Here is a 13,191-nt window from a genome sequence, read left to right on the forward strand (position 1 = left end):
AGTATACATAGGAGGCCTGATCTTTTCACTATTTGCATGTATCTATCCATTTATTCCTACAAGATTCCCAAATTGTCCACATTATTATTTAATTTCGCAAAGTAAGGATAGTGATCAAAGTTAAGAAATTATCCTTGGCTGTACTCTTTCACTCATTCTCAAAATCTCAGAAGTTTTAGTTTTCATCTGATCAGTTATGGTGCATTCGAAGGGGCAACTGGATGGCTCAGGCCCTAAAGCCTCTGCCTTTGGCTTGGGTTGTGATCCCAGGGTCCTGGAATCCAGTTCTGCAGGGAGTCTGCTTCTCCCTCTTTCTCATTCTCTCTCTCTGCTCCTCCCTCCCATGCTCTCTCTCTCTTTCTTAAACAAATGGATAAAATCTTAAAAAATGCTGTTGAAGTCTCTGTAAACACCTAGGGACATACTCTAGAGAATTATGTTATTTAAAGAAAATATATTTAAGTTGACCTGTATGTCCTTTTAAATCTACACAGTCTGTATTTTTTTTTTTTTACTCTGGGCATTCCAATAAACATTATAGCTACTCATCCATTATTTTCTAAGCTTTTTACTCTTCATGTATTCTTTTTATCTTTACGTTTGCTGGAGTAAAATCCTGCTAAATTATCTGTTAATTTTTCTCAGCAATTGCATTTCCTTGTTGGGGGAAAAAGACAAAAGCAAGTGCCATGCTAGCTCAAGGCAAAATGAGCAGAGATTGCCAGTGTTTTCAGAAGCTCCATTACATAACAAACAGAAAAAGAAAAAAAAGAAAATTAGGTTTAAAGAAAATTAAAGCAGTAGCAAAACAAAGTCTTTGACAGGAATTTTCTGCTGAAAGTTAATGTGTTCTTAAATGCAAAATGAGTTATCCAGACTAGAGAAGCTCTTCTTTACAATTAAACATCAACAAAACAATTAGAATTGATTATTTGTGTTTTAAGTATGTATCTTTAGGAAGGTGGAAGGGAAAGAGACTGAGGTAAGAAAGGAGGCTGACAGGAAGGGGTAAAAACAGCAAGAAAGAGGAAACTTTAAATTCCTTCCACTTATTGGCTCCTATAAGTACTGGAGGAAAAAAAAAAGTTCTTGAAATAGTAATATTCAATCTGTGGCAACTCAATGCATAATTCAGTCTTTCTCACAATAGACTATCTGATTCACAGGAATCATTTTGAATGTTATCTTCTCAAACAGCAATTTTGCCTTTTGGAAAGCTAATTTCACATAGACTGGGATGCCTCTGCCGTCTGTCAACAATAACAGCAGATAACTAAAGCAAGAAAGGGAGAGGGAAGATAAGGAATGAAGGTAGTTAATTTACAGAGCCTCGGTATTTAGGCCAGGTACTCTGACTTTCGTCCTTATTTTCGCTCCCTACATATGTTTCATCAACTTTGATATATTTTTGTGTCGTCTCTCATTCATGGCTTTTAAAAGATTCATGTAAAGCATTCTGTAATTTACATTTATATCCATAATACTGTTCATAGCTTCAGATTAATATCTCTCTTGGAAGATGAACCTAAAGAAATCTCAAAACACTGAAACATATATGCCCAATAAGCTAGCTACTACTATAGACTTACTTTTTTAATTAATTTATTTATTTTTCAGCGTAACAGTATTCATTGTTTTTGCACCTCACCCAGTGCTCCATGCAATCCGTGCCCTCTATAATACCCACCACCTGGTTCTCCCAACCTCCCACCCCTCGCCCCTTCAAAACCCGCAGATTGTTTTTCAGAGTCCATAGTCTCTCATGGTTCACCTCCCCTTCCAATTTCCCTCAACTCCCTTCTCCTCTCCATCTCCCCTTGTCCTCCATGCTATTTTCTATGCTCTACAAATAAATGAAACCATATGATAATTGACTCTCTCTGCTTGACTTATTTCACTCAGCATAATCTCTTCCAGTCCCGTCCATGTTGATACAAAAGTTGGGTATTCATCCTTTCTGATGGAGGCATAATACTCCATAGTGTATATGGAGCACATCTTCTTTATCCATTTGTCCGTTGAAGGGCATCTTGGTTCTTTCCACAGTTTGGCGACCGTGGCCATTGCTGCTATAAACATTGGGGTACGGATGTCCCTTCTTTTCACTACATCTGTATCTTTGGGGTAAATACCCAGCAGTGCAATGGCAGGGTCATAGGGAAGCTCTATTTTTAATTTCTTGAGGAATCTCCACACTGTTTTCCAAAGTGGCTGCACCAACTTGCATACCCACCAACAGTGTAAGAGGGTTCCCCTTTCTCCACATCCTCTCCAACACATGTTGTTTCCTGTCTTGTTAATTTTGGCCATTCTAACTGGTGTAAGATGGTATCTCAATGTGGTTTTAATTTTAATCTCCCTGATGGCTAGTGATGATGAACACTTTTTCATGTTATAGACTTATTTTTAATAGGAAAAAATTGGAAGAGAAGTGGACATAGAAATCATGGAACAGTTAGTGAACCACTAATTCAGTGGTGTAATCTGCCCTTACTAAAATGATTATTGTAAACACCACAGAAAAATGTTTATGGTAAGTTGAGTGAAAAAGTCAGTAGACCAACCTCTACCTCGGTTGTAATTATTAAAAAAGCCATACACACGTGGAAATAACTATAAGGAGCCATGACCATCTTAATACAGCTGTTGTGTTTGAAAGTGGAATGGTGGTAATATTTCAAAAATGCATTTTTTAATAAATGAAAATGAAAGGAAGTTTTAACCTGTATGTTTTTTTGTTTTTTCTAATTTTTATTTTCAGAAAAGATAATTGGAACTCTTTTGGGACATTAGTTTTCCAGAGCTCTCTCTTCTAGGCTCATACTTATCTTTTATTTTATTCACATCTTTTCATCTTTTGGCTCACTTGTCTGTTGTTACTGTTTTGACATTTGGCTGTATTCTCAAACCCGATTCGTGACTTACCTTGACTCTCATTCTAAAACATATTTTTAGATCCAAAAAATAGAGTTAGGGAAGAAAAAGGACCAGAAGAAGACTGCCTTTTGCTCTTGAGGGCAAAAAAGTAAAATTCGGATGGACCCAGTCCCTTTCCAAAATAAAGTTTTGGTTAAGTAAGGTAAGATAGACATAAGTCATAATTATAAACATATTTATAGTAGATAAGCACCATGAACAACTAGGATACAGGGAGTACATACCCCTCATGCCTGTGCATGTGCACACACACAGACATTGACATCAGAGGAATATAGTCTGAGTTGGGGTTCAGAGTAAGGCATCCATAAATACCTGATATCTAAGATTATTTATAAAAGATATATAGAAATTACCTAAGATGAAAAGAAGGAAGTCATTGTTAAAGGCTAAAGGAAACTTCTTGTATGGCAGAGATATTAAAAAAAAAAAAAAAAAAGTGAAAAACGTAAAGAACCAAGGTCCTTAGGAAGTAGCTTAGGAAGTATGAGAAACTCCAATACCGTGATTGTGCCTCAGGGCATAGGAGTAAGGGAGAGTGTAGTGTTCTGAGATGTGATATTTAGGCATGACTTTACATGAAGTGGTAAGAATTTAGGATATTTAACCGAAAAGCAAGGAAGGTCACTGAAATATTTTATGTAAGAAAACAAGAGCTAATATTCATATATTGAAAGGATTGTTTGGATGCTTTGTGGAGAAGCATCTGGGAGAAAGCTAGAGTGAATGTATATAACTAGAAAGCTCCCGCAGGTGACAAAGCAAGAAATCATTGTGGCTTAGACCAGGTGCTACCATGAAGCTAGAGACGTTTTGTATTGAAAAAATATTTTTGAGATAGAATTCACTGGGTTTGTGACTAATAAGAAAGCAAAGGAATTTGGACCAAGACTGAGAATTTTGAACATTTAAAGCTTTGGTTAATATAAATCAAGGAAGGAGACTGGGGTAAGTGACAGACATAGAGAAATAACTTTTTTAAATGCATTAATTAATGAAGAAGGGAGTTAATATGTATATCCTAGGTACTTCTGCCTACTTCCCTCGGAAAGGATATTCCCAAACTAATTTACAGAGTGCTGTCAAGTTTGGTTTTACTTTCTGCCCTGTGTTTGTGGAGACCAACTGTTGCAGAGCATTGGGTATCTTCACTGCCAACTGCCGTAGGGACTCCTCGCAAAAGTCTCCTCATGGGGATGGATGGTCCTTATTTCCGTGGAGGCAGAAAGGGGGTAGGATGCCTCCGATTTCCGTTCCTTTGTCGTTCCGTTGCGGTTAGACTTCATAAGAATCGTATTCCAGAGTGCCAATTTCTGCTTGGAAAGTCCTGGGAAATCTTAAAATGGAGTTAAAACCAAGAAAGTACTAAGATTAAAGTTCCAGTTAACTCGGATTTTGACTTACACAGCACGGGAGAAACCGCCTGTTAACTTCAGTGTTTAGGATGGTTTGTGACAACTGGGTGGCATTCCCACAAAACAGACTCTCCTGGTTTCCCACCCATTCTCACCGGCTCCTCCTCCCCAACTGTCAGTTTTAGGACTTTTGTCCCTCCCTCCCTCAGACACCGAACCTCTTTAGTACTTCCTCTGCCCTTTCCTTCAGGCTTCAAATAAGGGAGAGGCTTCAGTACATGCTGAAGTCCAGTAAAACTCCCTTTCTAGCTTGTTCTACTTGTCAAGAAGTCATGGCCTGTTATTTCTTTTACTACAACTCTTAGAAGCATGACCCTAAAAATCAGCAGATCTCCTTAGAGAAAATGCATGCTATAAACATTCTAAAGAAAGAATAGTTTTCCCAGTTAACACCACCTAGTCTTCTTCCTTTTAACATTTATTTATTGTCATTTAGAGTTGCGGGGATGGTTGTTTTCTGCCACTTTGGAGTACAAAGACACAAAATAATCAAAAACATTCAGTGCTTTTTGTTCTTGGGGGGGGGGTGTCCATCACTTTTTATGTTTATAGTTATTTAAAGGTTTCTTTAGAAATAAAGAAGACTAACAAATATTTACTCAGCTTAGTTCTCAACAGTCTTGAATACTGTATCAAATATTGCGAAGTATAAAATGTTTTTGTTGGATAGGTCCTGCGAGACTGCCCTGGAGTTCCCTGGTGATGTGGTGGGTAGAAGCTAGACCAGGGGCCACTTAGAGTTAATGAGAGATGGGGAGACAGGAACTGGGTTGTAGTCAGCACATACCGCAGGTGGCTATGAAGAGGAAAGAGAACAGTTGTGGAAGGGTAAATAATCTCAATTTTTAATCTTAAGATGGAAGTCAACTAATATATAAAGATATACATTAAAATCAAAGGGGTAGATAATGGAATACAAACAGGAGATGAAAGAATAGAAAAACTGGGAATAAAAGCACTAGGGGAAAGGCTGGGATTTAGAGCAAAACTGAGAGATTGCCTTCATAGGAGGAGGGACACAGTCTGGACTAAAGCATGTATGAAATTACAGATGGCAGGTCTGCTGAGATAGGTTTGGATTGTGTGTGCCAAGAATTGGAAATGTTTATCTTCTCTATTTTTTTTTTTTTTTTTTAGTGAAATATGATACAATGTCAAATGCTCAGAATGGATAAAACTTGAAAATATTGTTGCAGGTATTATCCAAGAATGCTGATTAGAAAATGCATTAGAATACCATAGTGAACTAAATGTGTTTCCCCCTCCCTAAATTCATAAGCTGAAACTTGATGCTCAATGTGATTGCTTTAGGAGGTAGGGCCCACAGGAGGTGATTAGGTCAGAAAAGCAGGGCCCTCCTGAATAGAATTAGTGCCTTTCTAGAAGAGATCCCAGAGAGCTTTCTTGGCCCTTCTGCCCTGTGAGCTTATGGTGAAAAGGTGGTCATCCCTGAGGAAATGGCTCTCACCAGACGTTGAACTGGAAGGTGCCATGGTCTTAGACTTCCCTGGCTTCAGAACTGTGAGAAATAACATTTGTTGTTTCCAGGCCATCTAGTTTACGGCACTTTTGTTATAGCAGACCAAACGGACTGATAGTAAGGGATTACTGAATGCCAACTTGAAAATGCTGACCATGAATTTTCAGGTTTAACAGGTTGTTTGCTTGTTTGTGTGAGACTCTAGAGCAGTCCACAGCTACCCCATGCAATGTAGAAAAGAGAAAATAGTTAACACTATTAACTCTTAGTGTTAGTGTAGGAGTGAGTTTGAGTTGTGCCAACCAGTAAATACACATTCCACTTTAATATATCTTCCTATAATTTGACATATTTATATTACACAGTATTACCAATATTACATTTTATTATGTGACCTCATAAGGCAAAATCTGATGATCAACTATGTTTGAAACTTAACACTAATAGCATTCTTTTTGCAACTTTTCATGACTAGCTGTCTAGCTCTGTGGATTCTCAGCATGTGCTTTGCATACTTTTATTATAGGACTATCATAACATTATGGTCCTTTTTTTGTTTGTTTGCTTCACTTCCTATTAGATCGTACATTTCATAAGGTCAGGAAGCTCTTCTTCCAACTTTATATTCTTAGTGCAGAGCACTTGACGTAAGTTTTCAAGAAATGCTTATTCGACAGAAATGAATGAATCTGTTCTCTACAATTGAAATATTTAAATCCAAAATTCTTAAACAATTATATCCTTGCCTCTATATTTAAAACTTATTTATTGCTAAATTTTGGCTTAGAATAGTTTAATATAGGGTTTTATGATGAAATTGCAATGCACGTGGACATATGTTCTGGTAAATGAAAAATTCTTTCCTATTTTTATTCCTGAAATTAAGTATAAACTAATGTAATGTAGCGATTGCTACCATATGATCAGCTTCGTCTGCAATGTAAAACTATTATAATGAGTCTAAAGTAGTGTTTGCAAATATATGTAAATTTACTTTCACCTGGTTGTGAAAATGCACACTACTTTGTCCTAATTCTGACAAGAAGTATATATTACTGTTTGGAGGGGAAATTGTATGTATTTCTAGCAAAACAAGTAAGATGCTTGGCTCTGTCTGCTAAATGTCATAACTATATGCAAATAATGTTGACTAACTCACTTTCTCTAAAATTAGTATAGAAGCTCTTTGTATTTTTTCATACTTTATGGTCTTTTTTTTTTTTTTAAGTGTCTGGACAGCAATGATGACTGGGGGATATTGACAAAAAGATTCATTTGTTGGAAGGCACAGGAGATAATGTGGTGAAACAGTCCTCACATTCAGGTGAATTTAATAAATATATATTTTCCTCTGGCACTGAGCCCAATATGCTTTTACTCTTCTGTTTTTAGAGCTTTTTATCTAAAAGTATTGCTTTAAAGGTAGCAATTTATTTTATATTTTGGCGAGAATAATCTTTATATATTCCCCCTGTTTTGGGGGGGTCTTCTGAAAAAGAAAATTTTTGACTGTTGATCTATATGGATCATTTCTCAGTAAAATAATTTTAGGCAGTCAGAAAATAGAAGTCTGCCTCCCTTCCCTCAAGCAGACTTCAGAGCATTAACATTAACAGAAAGAAGGAAACTGCAGCTGCAACCCTCAGGCTGTCACTGTTTTTTAATGAAGATCTGGAAGTTCAGTAGGGTCACCTGAGACTGGTTCTTGGGTTAATCCTAAGAAATGGTTTAGGATTGATGCTGTGGCTGATATGATACATCCTCTCTGCCAGAGGCTTTGGGGGCTGCTTAAAGAAGTTAAATGAGCATATTTTTCAGAATGTTGATTACAAGTAATTTCAGTAATTAGAGGAAGGAGAGGTATTTGTGGTAGTCTCTGGGCCCTTTAATCATCTGCTCTGAGTATAAACACATGTATATCCAAAGAATAAGATTATACATTTAGGCGTTTAAAAAATATTATGGTCTGCAATATTTTCATTTCTTGCCCATTTTCCTAACAAGATTGATTTGTGCTACTGCATCCTTTGCGTTCTTATTTTTGTCGTCAATCCATATAACCTATCACCTATCATATTGCAAAATAAATTGAGGAAAAATCCATTTCAACTTATTTTCAACTAAGGCAAATTGTTAAAATAAATTTCAGAATATCTGAGAGTATATCAAACTCTTGAGTATATTGATCAATTGTCAGAAAGTTTTATAAATCCCATTGTTTTTCACTTGAAACTACAGATGTTAGTTGATTTCAGTTCCAAAGTGGTAGGGTAAGCAGACCGTGCTAGGTGGCCGCTGCTGCGACCATCATGTCAACCCTTCCCGTCTCAGCGAGGCTGGTGATACCCCAGAATGAGAGACAAGCCAACACAGGAGCAGACTGGATCCAGCTTCATTCAACATTACTACAGTTATTTGATAAAGACAGAACCCAACTAGGCACTATTTATGTTGATTCATCATGTCTTACATGGGAAGGACTGCAGTTCCAGGAGAAAACTGCCCTTGTGAGTTGTCTAGTCTTTCATTCCAGAAAATCCAGCGCAGCATCACAGGGCAGAACCATCAGCCCTCACCAGATAGCTGCATCATCAGCAAGGTTATGGGCCAGCTGTAGGCTGATGAAGACCCTATCATGGGATTCCACCAAATTCCTATTAAAGATGATGTTCCTATTAATCAAAGATGCCTGGGTTTGCACCAATGACATGTTCAGGCTTGCCCTGTACAACTTCAGCGGGCCTCCTCCCAACCAGGCACTCATGCTGTTTCCTCTTCCCTTCTCTTCCAGATATGATTCACAGTCCTCCAGAGGCTCCAAATAATCATACACAATGGGGCCACAGTGGGAACAGGCACAGTGTGCTGCTGCTACCAAGGTATTATGCATGCTGTCTGGACTTGTTGCATCTGACAGGAGAAGTTTAGCACAAGCCTTGGAAGAACTAAGTACTGCAAAAGGTTTTCTTTGTTTTGTTCTGTTTTGTTTTTTAAAGATTTTATGTATTTACTTATTTGCCAGAGAGAGAGAGCACACAAGCAAAGGGAGCTGCAGGCAGAGGGAGAAGCAGACTCCCCACTGAGCAAGGAGCCCAATGGGGGGCTCCATCCTAGGACCCCAGAGTCATGACTTGACCTGAAGGCAGTCGCTTCACCAACTGCCCCCCAGGCATTCCTGTTTTATTTTTTTATTTTTTATTTTTTTCCATCTACTTACAAGTTGCTCTAGTAACCCAGAGAAGTAAAGGAGAAAGCACTTGCTTCATGACCCAGATGTTGATTCATTCAGATGTTTCAATGTCTCATGAAACAATAAAACCACCAAAATTGGGTGCCTAGGTGGCTCAGTGGGTTAAAGCCTCTGCCTTCAGCTCAGGTCATCCTGGGATCAAGCCTCACGTCGGGTTCTCTGCTCAGTGGCAAGTCTGCTTCCCCGGCTCTCTCTTTGCCTGCCTCTGCCTACTTGTGATCTCTGTCAAATAAATAAAATCTTTTAAAAAAACAAAACAAAACAAAACAAAACCACCAAAATTTTCTTCACAGCTTCAAAAAATAAAATGGTAGAGTAAGAACAGTGAAATGTAACACAAGTTTAAAGATAAAATGATATGTGCCTTTAGTCAAAGGACTCCCCACTACCTAATTGGCAATAGGAAAGGAGTTGGGGAGAGGGAGTAGCATTTGAACTTGTTTTTGTTACTGTTTTCTTTTGTGAATTTTCTCCCATTTAACCTTCTTTGGAAAAGAAAATGCTTGGGGAAGGAAAGAAATAAATGTTCCATAAATATTTTGTAAAACTAAAAGATTTCTCCTCAAAGATTTAGATCCTAAAACGTTTACTGTAAACCATATTTTAACAAACCAGAAGAATAATCTTATGGAAGAATGTTTTTTCCAACATCTTTATTTAAAGCCGGATGCCTGTTTAAATAGTAGCTGCTCCTATTGAGAATAGTTTATTAAGAAACAAAAGCATACTTTAAAATTATGAAATGTAACACTTCTAAAAGAATAAAAAGTAAGGAAGGCGCCAGGGTGGCTCAGTTGGTTGAGCGACTGCCTTCGGCTCAGGTCATGATTCCAGATGTCCAGGATCGAGTCCCGCATCGGGCTCCCAGCTCCTTGGGGAGTCAGCTTCTCCCTCTGACGTTCTCCTCTCTCATGCTCTCTCTCACTCATTCTCTCTCAAATAAATAAATAAAATCTTAAAAAAAAAAAAAGGATAAAAGTAAGGAAAATAAGTTATCTGAAAAACTCACCATATATTAAAACTCACATGAATTTTACAAAAAATTTGTAATTCTTACTAGAATCCTTTCAAATATTATATTTTCTGGAAAGATGTGAAGGACCTGAGATTTCAACCTTCCAGTGTTGAATATGAGTCAACTCTACCTTATGGAACTACATTTTTTTTTTCTTGACCCAGTTGGAAATGTTTCTGATTGGAAAATATAATTTATGAATTTTTCAATCAATTTGTTATATAATTTTTGTAGAAAACATACAGAAATACAATAAGATAATGTCACCTGTAGTCATAAAATTCCCATTTTAGTGAATTTCCTTATAATCAGTATTCTCTGTGGTGTTTGTGTGCCTGTATGAATGTGTCTCTGTGCATATGTGAATGTGTAATATCTCTAAGTTGAAAGTGTATTTTTTTTGTGGTGTCATTAAATTGTGTTCACAATATAATAGAAATTTTCAATTATAGATATCTATCCTGAATTCTTCTGTAAAGGAAGCTGTTCTTAAGTTTGAACTTCCGTCATTTGACTTGGATTGAAAGTGAAGGACAGCAGTACATCTATTATTCAGTTCTATGCTTGCAATTATTTTGCTACTTGTTCTTCAGTAAACTGCTTATTTTTCATTCCTTTATCTCTTTTACCTGTTATATAATAAATCATCAGCTTTTCATAAAGGGAGCATTTTCTGAATTTTACTAATAATTGTTTTTTTAATAATGACACAGGCTCCCTTTCTGAGCACAGTTGGTCATTGGCTTTATCAGAATAATACCTTATGTAATAGCTGTTGAAGTTATTATCTCATTGTCCTTCACATGCCAAAACTAAGCATTGATCTATTGCAAAAAAAATCATCTCTGCTTAGAACATTCGTATGAAGAATCGGTATTCTGTATTAAGTACTTATGCTTTAAAGTAAAATTTGAACATTGCTCGTGAACTTTCCCTATGTGCTCTGTTCATTTAAAAATTTTTCTGCATGTAAATATCAAGCATAAATAAACAAGATTCAAGTAAATTATATATGACATCTAAACTCTGTAATCTCCATATAAGTAAAACAGGAAAGGTCAGAATATTATTTAATGTTTTACAGTTTACATAAAAATAAACGGAGTCTTAGCTTCCCATTTGGCCTTGACAAGAAATACAGTGATAATTAAAGCTTCTAGTCTCCTTCTCTTTAAGTCATACTGTAATCTGACATCACCTTCAGTTTCTAATTTACCTTTCAGTTTGCTACCACTTTCAGAACTATTGGTACATAAAGCTCTTATTCATACTCTGCCTCTATTATTACCGATACTGATCTGCATCTCTATTCACTCACCAAAGAAAATCTGTCTTACGTATAATAGCAATGCAGTTAATGAAATAATTGGCTTAAAATGTTGTACTCTAATGGTGTACATTGTAAAGACGTTTGCAGGCAGTATAGCTTTTGGAATATCATTTTGGATGTCATTTTTGAAGGGCACTGCTATTTAGAATGAATTGCATGACAAATCCGATGCATTTAGTATTTTTCCGTGACATTTAGTACTATACATACCTTTTCCCTCCTATTTTTTGGTACTGAAAAATCTTCCTCCTTAAGTAGAACAGCAAGGTGACATTGGGAAATGATTCTTGGGTTTTGAATCAGGATAAAGTGGGCTGATAAGAGGCAGCCCATGTCTTACAGCCTTGGTCTCTTACTTCTGAGCAGTTTCTAACACTCATTAAATACTCTCTAGAACATCAAATACGTTTCTGTAAACTTGTTCCATGCAGCCTGTGTTGTCTAATCTTACTACATGTAGTATTCTATTTCTCTCTGCATTTGTTCTATAAGGAGGGGGGAAGGTAATTTGTATTACAACCGAGTGTCAAGTCAGCAGCTTGAAAAAAATCGCAATTAGGAAAACTTTGGCAAACAATTTTAAGAACTAGTGGAGAAAGAAAAGAATTTGGAGTCAGGTCTTAATTCTACCAGTTAGTGGTCGTATGTCCTCTGACAGGTCACTTAAAACTTTGAATTTCAGTCTATTCAGTGTATAAGACATTTTTATAATATGTAAACCTTGCATAGTTGAAATGTGTCTAGTTTCTGGGATGTTAACCGGGCACAGTACACATACAAGAATTATTACTTACCCTTTCTCTCAATTTTCAGGTAACCGAAAATAAGCCAATGTCACAATTGTCTTCTTAATATAGGCAGGTGTGTGTGTCTTTATGCAGCTAGAGAGATGCTAGAAACCTAGTGGATGCTTAAAAATATTTTGTACTTATTGGTTATAAGACTGATAAGTAATTGATACATACCTGGACAAGGGCTACACATGAGGTTTGATGTAGTCCAGCAGGGAAGGAAGGGCTATTTTACAATGCATTGTTCAGAATTGTTGGCATATGGTGATGATAAAACATGCACCCACTTTTATTCTATTTCATTACTGTTTTGAAATTTTCTATGGAGGATATTACCCCTCTCCCCTTATTGCATTCCCTTTTTGATACACTGTTGATGGAACTGGTTATTTTTGACTATCCTCTAAACAGAACTGGTCACTTCCATGTCTCCCTGGTTAGTGCTTATTTCTGATTGTTGATGTGAATGTTTCCTCGGAGTCAAAAATTGTTAATATCATTTGTGGAGACTAAGAAACTAGGTATTATTGTAGGGATCCTGAGAAACCCAGTTGATTCCCATTCATCCTCCAAAATCTTTTTTAAGATGCTATATTTCTGATTAGATTGAAGGTGGAATTTAACTACATTTATAACCATAAGAAAGAATCACAGGATTAAGAGTCTTATCAAAGGATCCTTGATTTTTTTTTTCAAACACAAAGACTAATCCTTACCATGTTTCAACTTTTACCAACATCCAGACTATTAAATATACTTAAAGGGGGATCTTCAGGCAGAAGATAAAAATGACTTTGATATCCTAGCACAGACCTTTCTTTCTTTCAGCTACTTCAAAGTTGCTGTCTTCCATTTCTACTCCAGAATTCTCAAAGGAATAACCTTGACTCTCTTTGTCTACTTCTGCACCTCCCATTCACTATTCAACCCACTTGCAGTCTGGCGTCTCTTCTCAGCACTCAGCTAAAAGTGC

The 13,191-nt window shown here is 36.7% G+C and overlaps 1 pseudogene across 1 annotated transcript; it reads left to right on the forward strand.

The window, feature by feature from the left end:
• Nucleotides 1-8,184: 8,184 nt before the first annotated feature.
• Nucleotides 8,185-8,657, forward strand: LOC309849211 (nuclear transport factor 2 pseudogene; annotated as a pseudogene). The gene has a single exon. The product of its transcript is annotated as a nuclear transport factor 2 pseudogene (transcript).
• The last annotated feature ends 4,534 nt before the right edge of the window (nt 8,658-13,191 follow it).

This window comes from Mustela nivalis, assembly GCF_964662115.1.
Source record: "Mustela nivalis genome assembly, chromosome: 15".
Classification (NCBI taxonomy): domain Eukaryota; kingdom Metazoa; phylum Chordata; class Mammalia; order Carnivora; family Mustelidae; genus Mustela; species Mustela nivalis.